The sequence below is a fragment of the Netta rufina genome (genome assembly GCF_964035555.1).
Source record: "Netta rufina genome assembly, chromosome: 5".
NCBI classification, from domain to species: domain Eukaryota; kingdom Metazoa; phylum Chordata; class Aves; order Anseriformes; family Anatidae; genus Netta; species Netta rufina.
In genome coordinates, this window is record NC_140128.1 from 12373699 (window position 1) to 12397917 (window position 24219).

General features: G+C 39.2%; 1 protein-coding gene across 3 annotated transcripts in view; it reads left to right on the forward strand.

The window, feature by feature from the left end:
- Nucleotides 1–4891: 4891 nt before the first annotated feature.
- FUT8 (fucosyltransferase 8) overlaps nucleotides 4892–24219 on the forward strand; it is a 91039-nt gene continuing 71711 nt past the window's right edge. The window contains exons 1-3 of one of the 3 annotated variants that reach the window (XM_084287429.1): nucleotides 4892–4970; nucleotides 22241–22317; nucleotides 23668–23739. The gene's annotated coding sequence lies outside the window, so the exon portion shown is untranslated. Of the gene's footprint in view, nucleotides 4971–22240; nucleotides 22322–23667; nucleotides 23740–24219 lie in introns of all 3 variants that reach the window. The other 2 variants (XM_084287427.1, XM_084287428.1) reach the window with 2 other exon arrangements.

The window sequence follows — 24219 nt, forward strand, 5'->3', positions numbered from 1 at the left end:
AAAAAAAACAAAAAAAAAAAAAACAAACAAACAAACAAACAAACAAAAAAACAGAATTGACATGTAATGAATATTCCCAAATCAATTCCAGAAATATTTTTTTAAACAGCTTTCTAGCACTGGTGATTCTTGCTTTCAAGCTTACTTCTAGCACTATGATAGCTAACAACTTAATTTGCTTCTAAAGATCTTGAGGCCATCATACAACTCAAAGGGATAAGGATTTTAAAGCTTAGGTATTTTTATAGGAGTTGGTGGTATCCACTTGGACTTCTTTACCACACCAGGCTCTGTAGGTAGTGAAGAGCTGGAGACAGCTAACACAGGGAAAGAAACATTTCACGCAAGTAGTTAGTCTGTATCCTCTGAGCATTGACTGGGGACTTCAGATTGTTTCTGTGTGTTTAGGGGGCAAAGTTAAACATCTTTACATTTAGTGTTAAGATGCTACTTAGTAACTTCTGAGACAGGTGGCAGGATGTCTCACCGAAGTGAAACTAGGGTTGCCCTGCTGAGCTTCCACCTGCTACCTAAATGCACTTTGTTGCCAAATGAAGGGAGGTGTTGCCTTGATGCCAACAGATTGTGAGACTGTATAAGTTAAAGGTAATATATTAAGATTGTGAGGTTAAGAACTAGAAAATGTGCACTGGACAACAAAACCTAGAAGCCTCTGTCTTAAAGCTGCAGAATTGTTTAACATTATTTGTTTCCTAATCATAAGCATGAAAAAGTGGCACAGGTTCTAGTATAGCATATCCCTTCTCAGATACTTAAACTTTTCCTGAACTGGTAATTTGATTCTTAATTACAATTTCCCCACTGGGCTTTTTATTATTATTATTATTTTTTTTTTTTTTGGGGGGGGGGGGGGGGGGGGACGGGGGGAGAGAGAAGGCTCTAGGGAAATGTAGGAATATAGGAATATTAACATCAAGGCAGCCTTTTTTTTATTATTTATTTTTTATTTTTTTTAATGTGGAGATCAGAGTATTAGCTGTGGAGATGATCACAGAGCTGGTTGCATAAAGGGGCCAGTCTTGATGCTACTTGGAGATTTCACATGTGCATGTGCTGCAGCCTCCTTTATCTGTACAACTCAGTGTGAATTAGGCATGAGTTAGAGAGTTAGAAAAGAATGTAACATTTCTGGGATGTTCAGGGAACATAAGTGATGAAAATGCAGGTGCTTTTAGACTTCAGAAACATATGTGGTTAGTCATTTATGATTTCACTTTTGCCTAAATTTCACTTTAATCTTTGTTTGATTTCAAACTCATATTCTTGGCTTAGGCTTTTGCAGTCAGGAACTTCGACTAAAGCACTTGGTTTTATTTATTTATTCATTTATTTTTACGTGAGGACAGCCTCACCATAAATGTCTCTCCAGATTTGGGTAGACTATATGATTTATAAAAATCTTGACCCTTCCCCACACAGCAGATTTTATTGGACTCGTTACTGAATTTGGTAACAGATAAAATTTGTATTGTTGATGTCCCTTCTCTGGCTCCTTGTGATGGCTTGGCCACTGCTTATTGACTTTCACATATCAACAGCTTTATTAGCCATTGGACCTATATCCTTGCCTAGTGGATGACATCTGATTTGCAGAGAGAAAGTTTCTTTTCAGTCTCATCTTACAGATTGATATTTCTGTTCAGTTTACAGACCTTATTATTGTGCATGCTTTTGGCAGTTGTGCAAGGACACCACTGCTGTGTCATATAATTGACCCACCTCATTTATTTGAACCACCTTCTTCTGAAAAGAGCAGATGCACTCCTTGTGTACACTTAGCTTATCTAACCACTGGTACTCGAATCATCAGCTTTGCCAGGACATGGATATAATTAGGGATTCACGACTCTAAAAACATTCCAGTGCTATTTGGCGAATTGAACAATAGTCATGCAGCTCCACCAAGTCTGTGCAGAAATAAAAACCCTACCAGTATTACTAGAAATCCTGTAAGCTCAAGTACCCGAAGCTTTTGCTGTAGATTTAAAAATCACAAATCCAACCATTACTGACATTCTCTTAAGGAAAAAATGTCATTTAATTCTCATTAAAATTTCCATTAAAAAATTATGCTCAGTGCAAAGGGTAGATATGAATAAGGACAGATTGTGTAATAAGGAAAGCTGTGACAAGTTTTTGTGCTTATGACACTGATTGACATCAATCAAGTCACTTAAAAGAGTCTTCAGAAATGGATATTGGTTGTCTCTGGGGGCTATACGATTCTCAGAGAATTTGAAGAACTAGAGCTCAAATTTTTTGAATGTGCCCATCAACAACACCTTCAATTAACTTAATGAGGAGAAAGTCTTTCTATGTTGAACCATTACTATGAAGACAATCAAGGGTATCAGAGTATCCCTAAACTAAGGCTCTGACCCTGTACCACCTGATGAAGGAGCTGCTATTGGTTTCTCAGGTGAGATCCCACACTTAATGATTTTTTGTGGTAAAAAGAATCCAACTGCTGGCCTTTTGATCTGGTTTGGGAAATGTACTGCTAAAAGTACATACCTGCTGCAGGTAGCGTTTGTAAAAAGTTAGCACTTTGTAAGAACATTTCCATCAGTTAGCTTTTCATCTCTCACCCCTCATTTCATTTCTCTCATTATGTCATGGCTTAACACAGCTGAGGTCACCAATTCCATCACCTCAAAATAAAAATGAGGCTTATAGCAGTAGCTGCTAAAGCATGGTTAGAACTAGAATACAAATAAAAATAACTCCTGACTGCTCAAGTTATGGGCAGGTTGATGACATTTCATCCACTGGTATCTCTAGTGGATACTGAGTCAATCCTAGTACTACATTGTGTTCTTTGGTGTAAGATAGCATGTCTATAGCACAGAATGTAAGGGACTTGCAAGCAGATAAACCAGCAGTAGTATCATTATCACATTAAGTAATCATTTGAAATGCATTTAATTTCACACCATAGTAAGTACTGCTGAAACCACCACAAGCATATTAATGAAATAGCCCATTTATTTCAGCCTTGATTATGTGCCGGTTTGTGGACATTGTATCTCAGAAGCACTCACATGGAATGTACCCTAATCTTTTGTGGGTTAGGGGACAGATTTATTTATGTCTATAAAATAGTAATTTCCCACTATACAGAGAAGACTTATTAGGAGAAGCTGTTCAATTTTCAGATGTCTCCCTGGACAGTTTTATTTTCGTTCAGAATCTTGTTTTAGGTGAGATCCTCCAAGCAATGGCAGTCTATGGTTAAATGTGTCCTTTGGAAAACTGTACCTTAGTTTCTGGATTATCTTGATGCAACTTCCTTCCCTTACCTGCACAGCATGCACTTTTGGCCTTTCTGCATGTATTTAGACTTTTCTAATGTTTTTGAGTTGTTGCACTGTTTTGTTTGTTTGTTTTCTTTGAAGGGGTAGTGGGTTAAAAAGTTGAAGTTTGTTAATGATAGTTCATTTTTTCTTCTTTTCTTTATGCATGTATCAGCAGTAGTTTACTTGTGGATCTATATCACCTCCGTAAGCTGTTTTGAAGCAGCAACCCTTTTTTTTTCTTTTAACTGTTTAAAACATTGTATCTGACCCAGTGGGTTTTGGAATCCAAGTCCTTGGCTGCAGGCATTACTGCAATATAATTGTTAGTTATTATTATAATAACCATCACAGTAATACGGACTAGCAGCAGCAACTCAATATTTGTGAGCCATTGGCGATCTGCTTACTGTTTCAATTTCTGAACTAATCTCTTGTATCATCAGTTAGGAATTAAAACCTAAGGGAAAAGAGATACGTTCATTAGTTTTGCATCTCCAGACCTCTCTGGAAGGTTGCTGCGGGCGGAGAACTTTGTCATTGCTCCTTCTGGCCCCCACACAACGCCCGCAGCAACCCTGACCCAAGCTCCACCTGAGCAGGCAACTGGCCCATGCCTCACCAAGTCAAAAGAGGAAAACCAGGGCCAGGTCTGTAGGTCTCATAAGCACGTTTGGGAGCGTTTATTAATTCTGGAGGAAAAAAATGAGGGTTCACGTGGAACGAGCCGGAGAAGACACGTGTGAACGAATTGGTGGTGGAGCGCTGATGCTCGGGATGGCTCTTCTGAGGCTGGGAGGGCTGCTGGGAAGGGAGCGATACAGTCACAGGGATGCACCCCTGCCAGCCTTGGCTTTTACACGAACCAGGGAGCTCCGGAACGAGCCCCTGCTGCCTTCCCACCTCTGCCACCTCATCTGGTGGTGGCGTTGAGGGGGGAGCCCGGCGGCGGCGTGAGGCGCTCGCTCGCTCTCTCCGCAGTTCCCCTTCCGAGAGCGCCTCATTTCCTCGCCACGTCCCCCGCAGGAAGCGGGGCGGCAGCGGCGGGGCCGGGATCCGCAGCCCCTCACACACACACACACAGAGAGCGGGGTCGGGGTGTGTGTGTGTGTGGGGGGTGCGCTGCGTGTGGCGATGCCGCGCGGGCGCCGCCCGTTGGGGTGGGGGCACGCGGAGATGCGCGCGGGGGGGGGGGGGGGGCTGGATGCTCCCTTCGAGGCGCATGCGCGCTCCCAGCGCTCCATGACGAGAGCGCTGGGGCAGCAGCGGGAGGCCGGCGCGCGCTCCCATAGGCCGCCTTCCCTCCCTTTCCCTCTCTTCCCCCCCCCCCTTTCTCCTTTACCCTAGCGGGGGCGCGCGCGCTGGAGCCGCCGGGCGCGCGCCGCCGCCGCCTCCGCTGTCAGGCGCGGGCGCTGCCCGCCCTCGGCTCGCGCGCGCGCGCGCGCGCTGTCAGCGTCTCGCGCCCCGTCTCGCAGTCCGGCGGCGGCGGCGGCTGGGGCTGGGGCTTGGGGCTCGGGGCTGGGGCTGCGCGCTTCCGTCTCCGCGCCCCGCTGCCCCCCCTTCCCCACCCCCCTGCCCGCCCCTCATCCTCCTCCTCCTCTCCTCCTCCTCCTCCTCCTCCTCGCCCCGGCGTCTCTCCGCAGCCTCGGCCCTCGGGTAAGGGGATGCGGGGGTCGCGGGAGGCGGGCGCCGAGCCCCCGGGCCTGGCGCCGCCGCCGCCGCTGCTCAGCAACGGTCGCCGTGAGGGGAGGGAAAAGCGGGGGGCGGCCCCAGCCCCGAGCCCGGCTCCCGCACCTGAGCGAGGGGCCCGGGCCGCCGGGAGGAGCGGGGAGGCCGGGGCCGGGCCCCGTGAGGAGCCCGGTGGGGAGCGGGGAGCGGGGAGCGGGGGGCGGGGGGCGGCCTCCGGGTCCCCTCATCCCCGGAGCCGCGGCCGCCTGAGGGGAGCCACTGGGCTGCGGGCGGCGGGGCCGCGCCTCACGGCCCGGGCCGCTCGGGGAAGTGCGGGGTGAGGAGCCGGCGGGTGCTGCTCGCGGCTCCTTGCGCTGCTCGGCTCTCGGGGTCTGTTGCTGGTGAGGTGTTTTTTGTTGTTTTTTTTTTTCTTTTTTTCTTTTTTTTTTTTTTTTGCCTCAAGTTTGTGCTTAACGCCTGCTCGGGTCTGTCACACGTGTGTGCTCTCCAAAGGCTGCGAGCCTCTGCCCTCAGAAGTAGTCAGGGACCGGAGGAAAGGGCTGAATGTTGCTGATCGATCGCCCTGAGCATCCTCTCGCTTCATAACCCTGTTATCCGGTGGCGTTTGCTGCATCGTGCCTGGTCCCGGTTGTACCAAACAGCCTCCGGGCACAGACATCAGCTGACGCTGCTGCTTGAAGGACTGAGTTCCTTGGGGCAGCACCTGCCTCAGTGTGCGCAGCATAACCTGCGGGAACACAGCGTGGTCGTCCGCATGTGGGGTGGATGTGGAAAACTACCAATGTTTAGAATATTCTTCACTTTCTGTGTGACAAATACAGCGTCTGTGTGTGTGTGAACACTGATGTATACACACACACATGCTTCCTCTACCCCAAAATGCAGCGTTTTGGTGTCTTGTTATCCAGGCATTGATTGAAAACTGATGGAGTAAATACTTCAGAAAGAGTGTTTAAGCATGAAAAGGTCCTTGGCTTTTCTAGCATTAGTCAATTTTTGTTCTAAGTCATTCTCCAGTGTAAATTATCAAAAACTTTGGAGAAGTCTGAGCTGAAAAAAAAAGTCAGCATTGCCTGTGCGGTTCTTGCTTTGGGCAATGTTACAGAAAGCTCTGTTATAATTCTTTCCATTATTAAAGAGAGCTAGTTATTAGAACTTATAAATTAATGACTGTACTTTGATGTATTTCCAGTAATATCCATTTCTCCAGTTATTACAAATATGCTTACTACCAAATTTTTATTGATACTTGTTAGGGTTTTATATATGTGTTAGGTAGGGTACGTACCTATCTGTACCTGTAACTAGCAACCTATCATATTGCAGAGTTTGCATATTTTCCCAACAAAACATAATGAGACAACCTTTTTTCAGGTTCAACGTATAATCAATTATTCATATTTTTGAGGAAGCAGCTCAGTAATGAGGGAAGTAGGAATCAGCCTGGAATGTCAAATCATGCAAATTCACTTTCTCAGTGATGTTGCTGCCAGGACGCTTGACAACAGAGAAGCACAGCAGGTCGGGCTGCAAGTAGTATCTCTCTTTTTCTTTTACTCCCGTAACCAGCAAAATTCTAAACAAAACAAGAAACAATAGCTGAGCAACTTAAAAGATATTAGGTCTAGTTAATACTAGAACACAAAAAAAACAGTGTTATCAGTGCTTGCTGGGATACAAAGTGAATTAGCAAAGGTAATACTAAACCACATAGTGACTTCCTTTTGTTTTGGCATCTGTGACTCTGCAAACAGAGGCTTGATTGTACAGGGAAGTTTGCATATATTACAGATATTACAGACCGTTCATGGGACTAACCTGAAAAATTTTCAGTCCACTCCTATCTCTCTGTAGCTGTATAGAATTGCTGCTTTATCTGTATTAAACTGAATTATTTTTCCAGTCTTGGAGTTTATGCACAGTATAAAATGTATGTACAAAATTATTTTTTATTTGATCAGTCTGTTCATTGAAATTTAAGGGGATCAAGGTGAAGAAATTTTGGACTTAGGTATTTAAATCTTGTTAAACCAGAATTTTAAGTAAAAAATAATTACTATAATGTTAGGCTGGTCTGGAGGGGGAGCTAGTGTCAAAGCAAAATGTGACTTCATTTTTTTCTGGTCTCATTCAAAAGCTTGCTGTTTGGTCATAGATTATGCTTCTAATACAATAAGGAAAACAAACGCAGATGATGCACGCTATGTGTGATTGCATTAATATGCATCTGTTATAGGATGAGTATAGCCTGCAGATGATGTGTGTGGTTTTTAGGAAAATCACTTGCATGTTTTGCTATTATGCAACAACAGCCGTCTTCAAAGTTAGAAGTAGCAAGATCAAGCTCTCATAAATCATGAAATGCCAGAGATTCTGGTAAAACTGTAGCCTGGACTGTAAATATTTGGTTAAATGTTGCATTTTCCCTTACAATGTTTCTTTTAGTGTATGGAGTAGAATGGCATAGACTGTGTTCAGTGAGCAACATGATATCTTAGTCCCAAATAATATGTGGCCTCACTATTTGTTACATGCTTCTCTTACCGTACCTTGTTAATTTTCTCTTCTACTGTTTCATTACCTTCAGTCTCTAGTGCCTGCACATTTCACTAGAAACATTTTCACAGAATTCTCTGGAGATGTGTTATGTGTCCCTTCATGCTCCCAATTCAGGGCTCTTTTGACATGATTTTTCAAAATAATCTATCAGTGTTTTAATGATCTGCATGCTCCGAAATGCTTTATCATGAAGGTCTGTCTCCCAGGTACCAACAATAACCTGGCTTTTCTTTATTACCTTTTTTTTTTTTTTTTTTTTTTTTTTTTTTTTTTTTTTTGTAGATCACTTAACTGGGATCTGTGAATGGGTATGCTACAAAAGATCTTACTGTTTGATTTGTAGGTTGATGTCTGTTGATTTAGACTGCAAGTATAAATATCTAGAGCTGCTGTAAAGTTAGCCCCAAGATACTAAGTCAAAAGTTTTGAGTGCCCGTTGAAAGACCTTTTTTCATTAAGAGGATTTGCTTGTGAGGAACCAGAAGAAAATTGAATCCTCCAGGACAATAATAATCCCCTCCCTTTTTGTGTAATACCTATCTTACTAGCCTTACACTTGCCAGTATTTGCAGCACATACAGCCAAGTACTTGTATAATACAGTATTATTTGTACTTTTTAAAATATCTTGTTCACTAATACAGCAAAAGCACCTTGTACATGTGGTCTTTCGCCTGAGTTTTTCTTTCTTCCTACCAGTCTTTTCACCCATCTCAGCCTTGCTGTGCAACCTAAATTCAAGATTTTGTTCACTGTGTCAACTAGAGTTGACAGGGCAAATGCAGAGCCCTGTACCTGGGAAGGAAGGGCACCCTGCAGTGATGCAGGTGGGGGACTGGCAAGCTGGGAAGCAGCTCTGCTGAAAAGAACCGAGGGTCCTGGTGGGCAGCAAGCTGAATGTAGGCCAGCAGCTGCCTGCCCCCGCAGGAAAAGGCCGGCGGCATCTCAGGCTGTATGAACAGCACAGCCAGTGGATAGAGGGAAGGGATTATCCCTCTCTACTGGGGCTCATTAGACCACATCTACAGTACCTTGTTCAGTTTTGGGACCCTCAATACAGGGAAGATTGATTAAACTGAAGTGAGTTCAGTGGAGGACCACCAGGAGGGTTAGGGGAGCTGGAGCACTTGCCCTGTGAGGAGAGCCTGAGAGCTGAGTTTGTTTGGCAGGAGAAGAGGCTCCATTATTTTTTATCTGGGGGATCTTAACAACAACCATGCTGGTACCTTGGAGGAGATGGAGCAATGCTCTTTTCTTAGCTGTATGGTGGGAGCTCAAGAGTCAGTGATCATAAGTTGGAGTAAAGAAGGCTCAGACTGGGTGGAGAACTTCCTCTACATGATTTAGTCATGCTGTGGAAGTGGTTGCTCAGAGAAGTTCTGCAGTCTCTGTCTTACAAGTTTTCAAGACCCGGCTGAATAAAGCTGAGCAATTTGGTCTGATCTCGCAGGTGACTTGAGTTTGAGCAGGAGGTTGGACTTGGGACATCTAGAGGCCTCTTCCAACCTGTGTTATATCAGTCTAAAACTGCCAATGCCTAGCTCCCAGGGGCCTTGTGCTGGAACACAGTTGGTACAGAGAAAATGTGTAGGTGGCTCAGCTGTAACATATCAAAACAAAATAACAATAAAGTTACAGTGAGCTTGACAAAAGCATCATTTGTGTGTCAGGATATACGTTTTGCTGTCTCTTAGGAAGATGCGTGTGGACCTTCAAGCACTTTTTAAGGAAAAGATAACCTTTTGTAGTGCAAAAGGGTAGCTTTCTGTAGCTTTCTTTGGAAAGGAGGAAAAAAAATATGTTTCACATAAAAAGAAAACATTGAAGGAACTCAGCTTTGATTTGGACACCTGGCACAGAATGGGTCATCTTGGAAAGCCTTTGAGAACTTAAAAGAAAACAAATGAATTTTCTATAGGATATTATCTGGTAGCCTTAAAAACGGGTGATCTTTCTGGATCGTTTGTCATGATAGATAAGTTAATTCATATTATGCAGCTCATAATGCATCATTTCAAGGTGATGATTTTCAGACTATCTATTAAATCAGTTGCAACCAATTTTCAGCCCCTTCACTCCCCCTTACTCCCCAATACATGATATACTAGTTCTATCACATAATTACCGTTTCTTCCTCTTATTTTCTAACCTACCTCCCTCTACTGCTCCAAGTTTTCATACAGGGATGGGGAACAAATAAAGGAGGAGAAGCAGTCCTAAGATGCAAGATGCCCAGTAATTGTTTTAAGACTTCAGGCTACAGATCTGCAAATCAGGAGAGCTGTCTGTGGCTACTATTAAATGACAGGTTGGGAATATTTTTTTTTTTGTCATTTTTTATTTTTGTTGAAGTATGAGATACTACTTGAGGAAGTCTTTGAATAAACCTTTTCTGAAGTTTTTGCTCTGTTATTTGTATGAGCTAAACTGTAGTGCTTGGGACACCCCCCTGGATCCCCAACCCTGTTGTTTACTTCATAACTTTATAGTGTTAAGGTGAATAATTTTCTGTAATGCTAGAAAGTTTCTTTTGCGAGATGGTAATAGCAATGCATATCACCATGACATTATTAATTCTGCAAGGTAAAGACTGTTTTTAGAAGCCTTGGAATATTGCTGTGAATATCTTATGGAAGCTAATTCTGGCTTGCCCTGTGTGAGACTCTTCCTTCAAAGCATTGCTCTTCCATAAGTTTTTTGTAAAACAACTAAGAATTCTATTCCAAGAACCTGCCAATGTTTATCTTTAGTTTATTAAATTTCTTATCGTGAACTTTACTATAATTTGGATAGATAGAACTTGAACAGTGTCATAACTCTTTATGCTAAATCTGATTTCATGAGTACAAATGCACTTTTCAAGCTCTTTGGAGATTTTTCTCAATTTTTTGGAGGTGTTTGTGTGTATGTGTGTAGTAAAGCAAAAAGATGTGACATGCTGTTTATTGACTGGTTCATAGAACTTAGTGTTTTTGTTTTTTTTTTTTTTTTTTTTGTTTTTGTTTTTGTTTTTGTTTTTTTTTTTTTAAAAAACAACAACAACAACAAAAAACCAACAAATTTGCTACATTATCAGTGTATTCAATTACATAAATTTATTTGTTAAACTCTTTGTCAATGAAGAGGTTTCTGTTGACCAAGAAGCAAACGACCTCTTTCAAAAATGCAAGCTTTCAGTAAAATTGCCCAGAGCCTTTGTCTTTAGCTCCCTGCCTCTATTTATGATGATAAAATATGGAATATAGTTGAAAAATATATATTACATATACATGTATGTATATATTATATACAAAATATACAATATAAAATATGTCAGCTACGCTGACATCTAACCTCCTTCTGGGTGTTTGTTAGGCAACTTCCCCTGACAGTCCATATGGATATTCACACATTAGATGGTTGTGTAGTTGAGAATGAACAGTTTTTGCTGTTGCAGTATATGTAGTATGGTGATCTTCTCTTTCTCCCTGTTGAGTAATACTCTCTTGGCATGTAATTGCTAAAGGTTTGAATGCCTAACAGAATTTTATTTGCATTTCTTGCATTTATGGTTCACTCTTGTTGAAAAAATATTTGATAAATATTATCATGTAATAAGACTTGATTTTCCTATGATGTTGTCATTTACTATAGTCACTGTAAAAGAGTTTTTATTCTAGGTTAGACCTCTTGGCTGTAGTCAAGTGAATTGTTCACGAGCTAGTGACAGCTATCGCCAAACGTAGGGAATGGTAGGGAGCAGTACGGCATTTCTGCAGGCATGATGCTGTCTTGCAAAGGGAAGAATGATGGGACTTAATATTTGAAATGAAGGCATCTTGTTCATTTATCTGAAGACATAATAGCAGTGCTTTCTGTATTTTTACTTGAGGAAGTTGTTTATATTTTGAAAATTATGACTTACACCTAAGTCATACTGAGTTGATGAAGACATCCATATAAAATTTTAATTGTGTCTTTCTACCAATTAACTAGAAAAATAAATGATTGATCTTGATGGCTTATTGTTTTTGTAGATTTGTCTAACTTTTTATTTCTGAAAATCTCAGCTAGTGGATGGAGATATGCTTTAGTGCCCCATCAGAAGTGTCAACCAAGACACCAATTGCATGGTTATTTTTGAAAATAAATGTGATAAATAGGAAACAGAATGGGATCCCATTAGTTTGAGTGCTGTTTTGAGAGCTCATGAAGATTTGTCTAAGGAGCCTTCCTCTGACTCTCTTAATGTTTATGTAGTCAATGTAAATATGGAAACACTTTTTCACAGTTTATTTAAATATATTTTCTCCTGACACTGATATGAAATGTTGCAATATGTTCACACTGTTTTAGACAGCAAAGATGTATCCTGGGAGTTCATGAAGATTGTTGTTTCCTGCTGAGAAGTTTGAGTAGTGGGTGTAATTCAGTGGCACCTGCAGGTTAAGCATATTCAACCAGTACAGTTTTGGGCATATGGAGGGGTATTCCATTGACCTGGCTTCTAACGCGGTAAAGCATTGCTTGTTCTCTTAATGGTACTCTGCACCATTTCTGTTTTTTCAAGTGTTCCTCCAAGTCATAAACAGAGGATCTGTAGATTGATAACCTTTGGTAGCAGCTTTTCTCCTGAAGTCTCTTGCAAATGTGTAGCACTGTTGTTTAAGCTTTTTAACTTCCCTGGCAGGAGCAACGACAGGTAGATTGATTATTTCTTTATCTGGTTTAGACATTTCTTATCGGAAGAGATGATAGCTTTAACTGTGCTTTTTGAAATAGTAAGTGCTTTGGAATGAAAATGTACGGAATGCTCTGTTGGACAGCTCTTTTCTTGGTTGTTGCTCAAAAACATTGCACCAACTTAGTGCTTATTAACTGCCATTGCTCGGTGTTGAAGGGTACGTAGAGCTCAACGGTTCCCTTAGACTATGGCCTTTTTTTTTTTTTTTTTTTTTTTACTGCTATGCTAGGTTAAATGTAATTATAGAGAAAAATGTGCTGTGAACTGTGAATTCCCATCTGAGAATTCTTCAGCTGTGCTTAGATGTGCTGTGTGAAGACGTTACTGTGTTATGAAGGTGAACAGTCCCAGGTGTGCACAGTTAGCATGAAGTAATATAAAAAAACAAACAAAACAAAACAAGTATGGCAGTATTTAAGGAAAATCAGTATAAAGACTTTTTGCAGTGTATTAGTAGTGCATATCAGTGTGAAAAGTTTCTGCTGGACTGCTTAATCTGAAACGGAATATTGTTTCTCTCATTGTGATTTCTAGTGGCATTTATAATATTGGGGTAATTGCTGAGAGTTACTTGGTCAGCATGTGTACCATGGTGAAAAGATACTTGGCAAGAGGAGCCATCAGTTCTTGAAGATTCAGCCTGAGCCTCAACAAGATGTTTTGTCTCTCTGCTATCTTTTATCTTGCCCTTTTAAGCTTTAGACTTTCTATTTCCTGACACAGACTTTTGAAGCATAGTGACAGGTTTGTCCTTCCTTATCCAGTAGGCTCACTAATGAGTTCAATGATGGACAGCGCTGTTGTCAAACTGCATCTCTGTAAAACTGTGCTTATAGTAAAAGCTACTACAAAATGTGCTTTTACATCAGACTTAAGATGGCATCTCAGTGTTTTTTCTTTCATTCTTCCCTGTTTTCTTCTATATACTACCTTTTTCTTTCTGACCATTTTTTCTTGGGATTAGGATTTAGCAGAAAACCCAATTTTGTAATTCTGTATTCCTCCTTGGTGTCTTAGTGCCTCTGTAAGCGCCTCCTGACTACTATAGGAAAGGGTGATCTATGGCTAAGAAAAAGTTGTTATGAAGGAAAACAGTGGTGATTGGTGTAATTTAAAAAGTTCTTTGCTATATAAAAGCAGGATTATCCTCTAATACAAGTCACTTAGGGTAGCTTGTAACACAGTCATTGGGTAGTGCAGGGAAACCTACACTGCAACAGATACCTACTTGTTTTGGGAGTGAATGAAGGACTCTTGTGGAGGTTCATACACTGCAGACTGAAAGAGAGAAGAAGATGAAGTTCAGCTGGATTAAACTAAACATGTAACTTTGAAAGGGATATTTGCTTTTTGTCACTAAATAGGAAAGATGTATAATTTTCTAGAAATTTCCATTAAAAATTAAGCATCAAAAGAGTAAGAGAGGAATGCAAGATTGCTCAATGGATAGTAAAAGAAGAGGATAAGAAAGGAGCAGAAGCACTTCAGGAGGAAGCTTCATGCATACATTTAGCTATAGTTTCTTCTTAATATCATACTAGTTTAGTCTGTTTATTGGTATGCACACTCAAGGAAAAGGTATGTTACAAAATGATTGTGCAAAAATGAGCAACTTGACAGACCTGAAACTTCTATGAAATTAAACCTATCTTAGTTTTAGTACATGTTTTTTCCCTTAACATTTAGGCTTCTTAAAGTTTGTACTTTTTTGCTGCACTGAAGCATAGATTTATTTATTTTTTATTTTTGTGTGTGTGTGTGTAATATTCATGCTAACAGAATTATATTGAATAAAAATTTTCAGCTTCCTTCATTATTGGGCACCATCAGCTACCTAACAAATTTTGACAAAGTCTCTCAGGTTTCTGTGGAGCAGGCTCTTATTAAAAATCTCTGACCATTTCTTTGATCTTAATTGATAGAGTCTCAGCTCTGATAGTCTTCTCAACCTTTTTTTGTGGATCTACCTTTTTATTAGCATGTGTCTGATAAACACGAAGCTGCAGCTCTGTCTAGCCCCGAGGGAAGGAGTAGTGTTGTCTCTTCCTTTTTTCTCAGCTTCCTGGATGCTGAACGCTGCTGGCAGCTGTTCATAGCCTTCCCATGGAGCAGCAATGGCAGCAATATGAAATTGATACCATCTTTGAAATGTGCACAGCTGCTGGGATGGTTCTGAATCACAGCAGTAGAGTTAACCTCAGTCTTGTTAATGTCACCTTACTGCTATTTGACTAATCAGTTAATAAAAGTAGAGTCACTGAAGCTGTCTGATGATAGACTTCGGAATAAAGTGCTGTGATTATTATTTGGTTATTGTTTGAAAAACTGAAAGTGAAAGATGGCATTATGTAGAGATATTACTATGTATACTAGTTCCTGGTATAATTTCCATAGCAATATCAAACTGTGGGCTCACTATGAGCAGCTTTGAATTACTTACCTGTTTAAAAAGGAAGAAAAAGACAGGAAGCAACAGGGAACACCTCTGTGGCACAAAATATTATGCTATTTTTCTTTTAATCTGCTACTGTATGAATTGTTTTAATATGCAATAAAGGATTCTTAGTAGTTCTGTTGGCACTTGTCTTACGTGTTACTTCCCCAAGTAATGCGTGCTTTGGTGTTTGTAGTGGTCTCTGTAGTGGTAGTAGAGATGTGTATTTATTAATTTTAAAATAACTATCTCCCTAATATCTTAAGTTTAATAGGCTGAGTCAAACCCCACAGTTTAAAATAGTTCCTTATAATTAATACCAAGGACTACTACCTTTTTATACATAAATACAAAATTTGAAAAACAAACAAACAAACAAAACCTTTTTTTTGTGTGTGTGTCTTACAGTTATCTTCCTTTTTGTTGCATTTTTAACATCACTATTGTTTTTCAGTGGCTTGCATGGTACTTTCTTCCTCTGTGAAGCTTGCTGGTTTTCATCTTAGAGTTTTTTTTCTTGCTGGCACTGTCAAACTTTGTCTTCCTACCCTTCTCCTTTATAGGGTAGGTCTTCTATTTTAAGCTAATAACTGTAACCTATAACAAATAATCATGAGGCTGTACTGCACAAATAATTTCCTTCCTCAGGTTTAAGCAGAGGTTGGCTTCTTACTGAATTTCTTGACCTTATTTGAAAACAATGGGTTTTGCCAGCATTTATTCATTCTTCATGGTGCTTGTATTCTCAGTTAAAAACTTTCTTAATTTGGCTTTTCTGACAGCTTTTTTCGGTCTTCTCTTTCAGTAGCCTTTGTTTAGGGACAGTTTTCTCATTGTCCTTCCTTCTGAGTGGTTGTTAGATTTCTGAAGATGGTTGCTTCTTCTCTTTTTTTGCACTTTTTCCCTTTTCTTAGTTTTTTGTACTCTTCCAGATTTATCTGCACTTAGATTTTATTTTCTTAAGCTGGTTTGATTTCAAATCCCTTTTGGCTGTATCAACACTAATAAAGTGAACCATTGTCTGGTCTTGAGGACAGCTGGCATGGAATGAAATTTGCTCATTCTGTTAATCTCTCGGCTTTCAAAGCAGGTAGTTGCATGCACAGTACCACTTGGAAGTTTTCCTGGCGATGTGATAACCCTAAGAGTGTTCCCAAGGGTTATTTAGAAGAGTGCAGTTGGCCTTTATCAAAAGTATTTTGGGGCTTGTTCTAGCGCAATGATTTGCATTTCAGTGTCTGGGAAAGTTTCAGGCGCTCGTATGTTGATGCAGACTTTTAGGTTCGCTTTCACAAAACCAATAGTCAACCCAGTTACTAATTAGAAGTAAATTCAACTATGTCTATGATCTGCTTCCTGAAAGCCTTATTCTGTGGTTCATTAATACTAACTCTGGTGCTTTGAATGATTCTGCTAGCTGTCTAGAAGAAAAATATAATGAAAAAGAAACAAACCACCTCTCCCTCAACCACTTAAATTTTCTTGTTTGGCAATTTTTCTTTTTCTTTGCTCCTCATCGCTGTAACATTCTTATTTTAACGTTATGTGGAGACTTTCAGAATGTTTGGCTTCTGTTACGGTCTGGATCTCAGAACGAGGGTATAAACCGTAGATATTCAGGACAAAATTTCTTGCTTTACTTGCTTTTTAGCTGTATCTGTCCTTCCTAAGCCAAATGTGCCTTCTAACTTTATGTAGTACCCCTCTAAACATGTTGTCAATTGAGTGATATTTTTGTTTACATTCTGAGATTTCCAGCTCTTGTCTTATTCCCCATAGTTTTATCATTAGTTTAGAGATCAAGAAAACTCTGAAGACAGTCTGCAGTTTGCTGTCTTTCCTTCCCTGTGATCATTTAACTATGCTTCCACTCCTCACTTTGGAGTTGAGAACTAGGTTAGCATTTGTAAGCCCTCTTATTTTATTAAAGAAGAAAGTCTTTGCCTCTAGTTTGCTCATTGGTGATACGAATGACAGCAGATTTTTAGCTTCCAGTCTGGGAAGCACAGATGGCACTTCACATGGTTGAGAAGAAGTGGAACTCTGGGGAAATGAAACACAACATACGTTTTCCTGGATTTGAGAGAGCTAAGAGAGGTCCAGTGCCTCCTGCCTTTTCCCTAATTTTCCCGAAATCTGTGTTACACATGCAAGTGTGTAATGTAGTAGCAATGCTGCTACAGCATACGTGAAACTCCCTAGAGTGAAAAATCTAGGGGTAGGGGTATTCCCAGATCTTCCTTCAGGGCGTGTCGTGATGTGTCAGTGAGAGCCATCAATTTTTGAAGTAAAAGGCAAAAATGAGTCAAATGACTGGCCTAATGCCTCTTGAAAGAGGAGAGCCGGAAAGAGCTTAGCAAAACTATAAAATGTCCAGTTGCCTTATTTCATTTAGGGTGACTTACCAATGCAAAACAAATATTTAAAACACATATTGAGGATGTTGTTCAGTAACTTAGTTATTAGGGACTTAAGTATGTTTGTGAAGGAAATGTGTTGATTATATACCGCTCTGTACTATATCGGTTTTGTTGACTGTTCTATATTTATGCTCTGAGAAACCATTGTGTCTGAAATTTTCAGTATCTCAAAGTGACTTTATATCTTAGAGCATCTGTTTTATGTTTTCTTCCAGTAAGGATAAGCACTTTGATACTGAACTCAGTTCCTAATTATTATTTGTACCATTAAAACAGCACTGGCATAGAAAAAAGTCGAAGTGCCAAAGTTCTACCTGAAAAGGGGAAAATGTAAGTGAGGAAAGCCTTGTCATTTAGGCTTGTTTTGTGGACTTGGAGGGGAATATAATGCTTCCAAATCTGCATCTTGTTTGATTCAGTATTATTTTGTTAAACAATTTTATGTCCTTCTCAAACTGCAGTAGTCACAGCTTGTTTAAAGGGGAACCTTTACTACAAACTGAGCAGCGGAAAGAATCCCTTGCACTTCGCTGCGTAACAGCTAATTCCTGAGAGCCTTTATCCTCTCTGCAGGATAAGTTAGATGTTTTGGATTGAATCCTTAAATATTATGGGTTCAGTATATTCTAGCTTTTCTTTAGCTCTTAGCAGTAATGAAATCTTAGACTTATATAAAGATTATTTTATCCATATAAAGGTTATCTTTCTCTCTGTTCCCCTGGGTTGTATTTTCTTTCCATGTTTGTTTGAGGAAACCTACTTAGTGTTAGCAGCTAAAGCTGATATCAGACAGGTGGGTTGATGGGTGTAAGAGAAATTAAGTTCCTTTTTTTTTTTTTTCCAGCTAAGTAAGTGTTTCACCATTGAAGTAACATTCTGTCATTTTAAACTTGAAAGCACTTCTTTGGAGCTGCACTTGGTTTACTGGAGGAATAATTTTTTCCTTGTTTTTGTTTACCAAATGTGGAAAAAAAATGTTCATAGTAACAATGTAGCTCATGTTGCAGTTCTGTTTTTTTTAATGATTTTGTTGGGATAAATTGATTCTCTTATGTAATATTTTTCTTAACATAATTTTAGTCACTTCCCTGCCAGCTACTTGAAATAATAGAGCCAACACTGAAATGAGCAAGTTAGTGACCTTGCTAAAAAGCTGGTCTGACTGCTTCTGAAATGCCAAGGAGATGGGATTATCATACTTAGTAGGTGGTTTATGTGTTTGGAACTAAAAACAGTGGTTTAAGTTCAATAAAATAAAATAATAAAAAAAAAATTGCAAATTCACATAGTCAAGTGCTGAGAAGAGCTCCTGGCACAAGTAGGCTGCTCATCAGAGAGAGATGGCTGTGGTATGACCCAGCTCCTGATCTGTTTCCTTCTCAGATGATGTGGCTCTGCAGCAGTAACGTGATTCCAAGCCACATGAGGTGGTTTCTAGCATTTAAAAGAGGTTGTTAGGACCAGCCAATAAAGCACTGCTTCATTTGCATTTAGGACATGGTATATAGCTCTGATCAGTCACACTCAGAAAAGGCTGAGTCTCAAAAGATCAAGGAAAGAAAAGAACTTAGTGTGATTATGCTAAAGTTGAGCTTCCTTTCTTAAAGGAGAATGAAAGAGAATTTGGCAAGTGACGCCTAGAAAGAAATAACAATAGTCTTTGCTGAGTGTTAGAAAGTATATGGGAGAGAGAAATAACACAAAATAACTGTATCTAAGGGATAAACTTAGTAACAAAACTAGTTTGAAAATCAGTCTAGTCTTGAAAAAATAGTAGCAGGGAGAAACTCAGATGTTCAAGATGATCTTTGGTACAATTACATAGTAGTACTCTGTAAGATGATAAAGTTGATCCCAGAGGTAAAAATTAAAGACGTACATCTGAGATTTTTTAGTTCTAGAAAAATAGAAATTTTGGAGAAGGGATAGCACAGCTGAGAAAAGATTTGATTGTTGTTTGTCATAACGTTTCCAATTTTACATATTCTGTTCTTCAGGGCTTCCACTGGTAGCCTGCAGGGAACAGGAGGGAATATTTATTTATTTATTTGTTTATTCCTTCTTGGTGCATAGCTTAAATTTGGTGTTTTATCCATCTTTTTCTGAAGCAGAGGCAATTTGCCACTGACCAAAGGGATTTTGAGTTGAGGTGTCTGGTTCTTCCTGTATTAGTGGGAAAATAGTTCAGGCCTGGCATGGGGGGCTGGTGCCTGCATTCAAATTTAAATGAGTTTGCCCCAGTAGGATGGAGAAGGGAGGACAGAAGTGTTTTTTTTTGTTTTGTTTTTTTTTTTTTCCCTCTCCTCTGTATTCATGAGGTGATGAGATTATTTTCATTTAACACATTCTGTGGTTGCAGGGACCTATGGTGTAGCTGGCATCCTTGAATTCTGTTATCTTGCCGTTGTGAATTCAAATTTTCCGTGTTTTTAAAATTCATTCAAATTACATGAAAAGTATTGATAAAGTGGTTTGGACTTTTGTTTTGAACGTATTCATGTAATGCAAGAAATTGGATTAAGCTTAATATGGGACCTCTTATAAAAATAAGGATATATTTTTATAAATAGATTCATTTTAATAAAAGGTAGCAAGTAGGTACAATGTACCACCAATTTAAGTCAGGATCAGGCACAGAACCGAAGTTTTCTTATGGTGAGGTCTCTTCATGACCTCTATCTATAAAAAGGTGTGCACAGAGCAGGGGCAGACCTGTCTGGAAGGCACCTCTGTCCAATTCATCTAGTGATGTTTGTAAATTTTGCCGAGGTGATTGAACAGTAGATGCAAAAATTATTTAAATAGTAGTGGGTATTTATAAAGATCAGTTTTCAAGGATGTATTAATAATATCAGGTTGGCAAACGGTAAGCTTCTGGGTAGCTGTTAACTTTTGAATGACAGAATAGGCTGGCTATTTTTTATCATGGTTTCCTAGTGAAGTCTGGGAGCAGATAGTCACTTTACTTTAGTTATGATGATCTTAAATGTAGGGTTTATTTTTTTTCCTCTTAGTAATAGATTAATGGATGGAGAAAAAAAATTACTCGCCTTCTACACCTCGACTTTAGTACAGCATGGTACTTTGCAACTTACTCTGAGCAGGTTATGGGCTACAAAAAATATTCTACAACCAGTGCTTGTGGTTGCAAAACTCAAGTTAAAATGTTATTGCCATACAGATAGAATCTGTTAAGTGGAGCTAGGCTGCACAGCTTCTTGTTAAACCAGCTCAGTATATTTCACTGTAGTGTTTTTGGAGTTACTCACATTGTGGAAATATTTGCTTGGAGCAGAGGTATAAAATACGTTGAAACTTTTTTTTTTTTTTCTCTGCAACATTTGTCAAGAACTGTTACGTAGCTACTTTATGTTGATTTGTATGTCTGTATGGAAAAAAGATCGAAATATATACATTTTTCCTTTTATTGTTCTGGTCTGTTTTTATCTTTTTTAATATATCGCAGCTGACAATTTTGTGGAGCTTTTTGTAGGGTGTGGTGAAGTGCCCAGCCTAGTATGACTGGCCTTTTGGTGGACTGCCTGTAATTCCATTGCTTATAGACACACCAGTTTGTATATTTATTAACAATTCTTTTAATTACATGAACTTTTAACATTGCCCCTTTGTTACTCAGTTGTGCTTGGCTTGCCAACTGCCCTCTAGCCAATAGCTTCAATTCTCCGTTGTTGTGACACGGGCAGTGTAACCGATTTGATGAGAGGTGCAATAAAAGAACTAGTTGAGTTTTACTGGAAAGCTAAAATCCTGTTGTTACTGCTTGTATGTGGGGTAACTGTAGTGTTTTTGCTTTGGATGTCTGAGATTCTTTATCATGGGAAAAGCCGTATATTTTTATTGAGTGCCACCTTAGCTGAAGTATACTGAAACTATCAATCTCAAATGGAAATGAAAATAGGCCATCTCAGTTTCCCCCAGGCATTCCATTTTTGGAAGTTCATGGGCTCTGACATTGTAGGTGCAGATTATTTTAAATAATTTATTGCACGAGTGGAAAAAAATACAAAATTCAGCCCTTTTTTATTTTTGAGGTTTTTTATCACTGTTGCTGCTTGAGATCTTTAGAGTTGCCCATTCAACTTGTTCATCTGACAGTACCGTTGCTGAATTTCTTTTAGAAATATAAAATCACTTAATAACTTTCAATCAAAAAGGAGATTAATTTGGCAGAATCCTCATTGCAGTAAAACACAGTTATCAGAAGCACTTATCATTTTCTCTTCACTCCTATTCCTGGTACTATTGTTAGTCTAATTGGTTTCCTATTTATTTTTCTTTTTGCTAACTTCCGCAATTTTGTTCCCTTCCTTGAAGTTAAGTTCATAAATTAGCTTTTTCAATATCCAATTTACGTTATCGCAAAGTCTGCTATTTGCAGCTTTTGATTGCTTTTTCTATTAAATGGCCAGCAATCGACACCTAGTTCAGTGGTATACAACTATTCGAGTAGTGAGACTACCGTGATGTAGTAACTCCATGCCTTGATAACCCAAAACAAAGATTTTATTTAAAATATATTGTTATTATGTACAGTCTGTGTGTATTATGTACCAACATAAGTACGTAGTACAGAACAGTTTAGTTTTCTTACATGTGGTTTAAAGGTAGAGCCTATTTTTTCCCCATAGCAAATGTTTGAGTAGTTTCCTATTTTAGTTTTTGGCATCTGGCACTGGGTTTTAGGATCTCGGTCGTATAATTTTTTGCTTTTTTTTTTTTTTTTTTTCTTCTAAAGCCTGTCTATATATATCCTAAGAATTACTCCACTGTTGTTTTTTTTTTTTTTTCCCCTCTCACTTCCTGAATTTGTTTCCCAGCCGCAATGAAGGCCTATACTTAACCTTTGTTTTTTTTGGCAGCAGTGTAGGCAGTTGCTATTTTGTTAAACCACAATATAAAATGTTGTTGTTCATGTGTATTAATTTCTGTTTTCATGAGAGTTGTGCTATGTGTCAGTTGTCTAATCACAAATCATGTAAAATTGAGCAATTTTTTAAATCTCTTTAATACTTCATGTAGCAGACAAAGGATGAAAACACAGATTAAAAACTAATGGTCTTCTTTTCCTCTTTCATTTTCAGAGAATTAACTAGGCTTCAAAATGAAAGTGAGGAAGAAGAGTCCCTGAAAGTATCAATTTGAACAAAAATTATTGCTGGTAGGTAAGTACTTCTTTCTCTTTGATGTTGCTGCCACTGAGACAATAGCTAGATGTGAAGAAACTAGATGAAGAGCTGTGCTACTTAAGTAACAACTGAAAACTGCCCTTCTGATGGTAAATGCATGTCAGTTGGAAGAAGCAAACTTTGCAGTTGAGAGGTCAGGTTCTTTACTAGATGTTTTGTTGATTCGCTTTATGAAGAATGCATTTTTTTTAATGTCAGATTATTGACTAAACTGGGTCAATCAGACACTTGTTTCACCTTCCTTTTCTCACAGCACCCATTTTCCTCCTCCTTCCTTTTTTCCTATCCCCTCTGAAAAGTGAAATTCTTTGATAGATGCATTATGTATCCTCTGCCTTATGTGTAAAGCCCATATTTGGCAGTATTCTTGGGCCCTTTCATCTTCAATCTGACCTGCAGATATTACATGCATTTCTCACAGATAAGCAATACTTCTGTAGAAGGGAGGCACGTGCTTGATTCTCTCAGGTTTCTCTGTGAGAACCGTGAGCAACTAGCCCACTGTGGCTGGAAACTGTTGTGTGCTCTGGGATATTCTAAATCCAGTGCTAGATTATCTCAAATGGTGACACATATTCAAAACTTAATATTACATATCCATATGCTTTTAAAAGTCTATGCAGGGGCTATAATATTAATTTAAATAGATGAATAATGAAAAATAAATCTTAAAATAGTAACTCTTCTTTTTGAAAATGGATTAGAGAGTGAAGTAAACTTCACTGAAATGTGAATTGAGTTGTGAGCTTAGAACCCAAGCATGTTATGACATTCTTTTTTGATGCAACTGTAGAAAAGACTGCTGTGATCAGTGTCATTAATATTGTAAATTATGGTAAGGATATGTCTGTGAAAGTTTCTTGACCTTTCAAAATTAAACAAATTAGACAACTAGTTCAAAGTAAATTTGTTGCAGATGAGATGCTTTTACTGTTCATCCAACTTCAGTAATGATTGTGAATTAATCTGAAGACAGCTAAAGTACTTTGAATTATGATCTATTTATACAGTCATAACTCTTGAAGTACTTTGATAGCTTAAGAATTTAATGGATGGTTTAAAAAAAAAAAAAAAAAAGACATAAATAGTTCTGAGGATCTCACGGCTGGGACAGAACAAAGAGTATGAAGGTAGCTTTCCAAGCACCCAGTTAGGTTTCCTGAAACTGGGTTAGCCATTGTCAGTGCTGTTGCTGAAAGACATTGTTTCCATTTCCTGAGCCCAGCTCTCACTTCATTTTGCTCAGTCTCTGACTCCTGCTTGTGAACTGATTTATCTCACAAACCCAGAAAAAGGTGACTATTTTTTTTTTTTTTGCTTAGTGAGTTGGATCAGCTCAAATAAGACTTCAGAAAGTGTTAAAATGGTGAAAAGGAAGAAATGAGCGCATGCAGGTAGGAGCAATGAGCGTGGGAGCATAACCTGACCCTTTAGGCAGCAGCAAGTTAGTAATCTGTCCAGCAGTTTGTGGAAAGGCTGTATCAAAGTCACTAGATAAGAAATAGTCGATTTTACTTTTGAGTAGAACAGATACAGCCTCTGTGATAGCATTAGACTAGAACTGAGTAATCTTGCCAGATCTTTCCCAGCCCTTGCTGTTGGTAGGAGTGATCTGTCAGTACTGAATAGAAACAATGATACATGGGGAATATAATTTTTAAAAACTCTTAGTAGATATCTGGAAAAGCATTAATACACTCGCTCTCCTTCCCTCACTTCCTTTCCCTGCTGCTCCCCCCAAAAACATATGTGAAATATCTGTGTGTTCCAGGCCCTGGAAATGAATGAGAAATATGTACCACCTTGCATGAGTCTTGCAAACCTCATTTCTTATCAGGATTGTCTGGTCCCTTATACACGATGTTGTATAATTT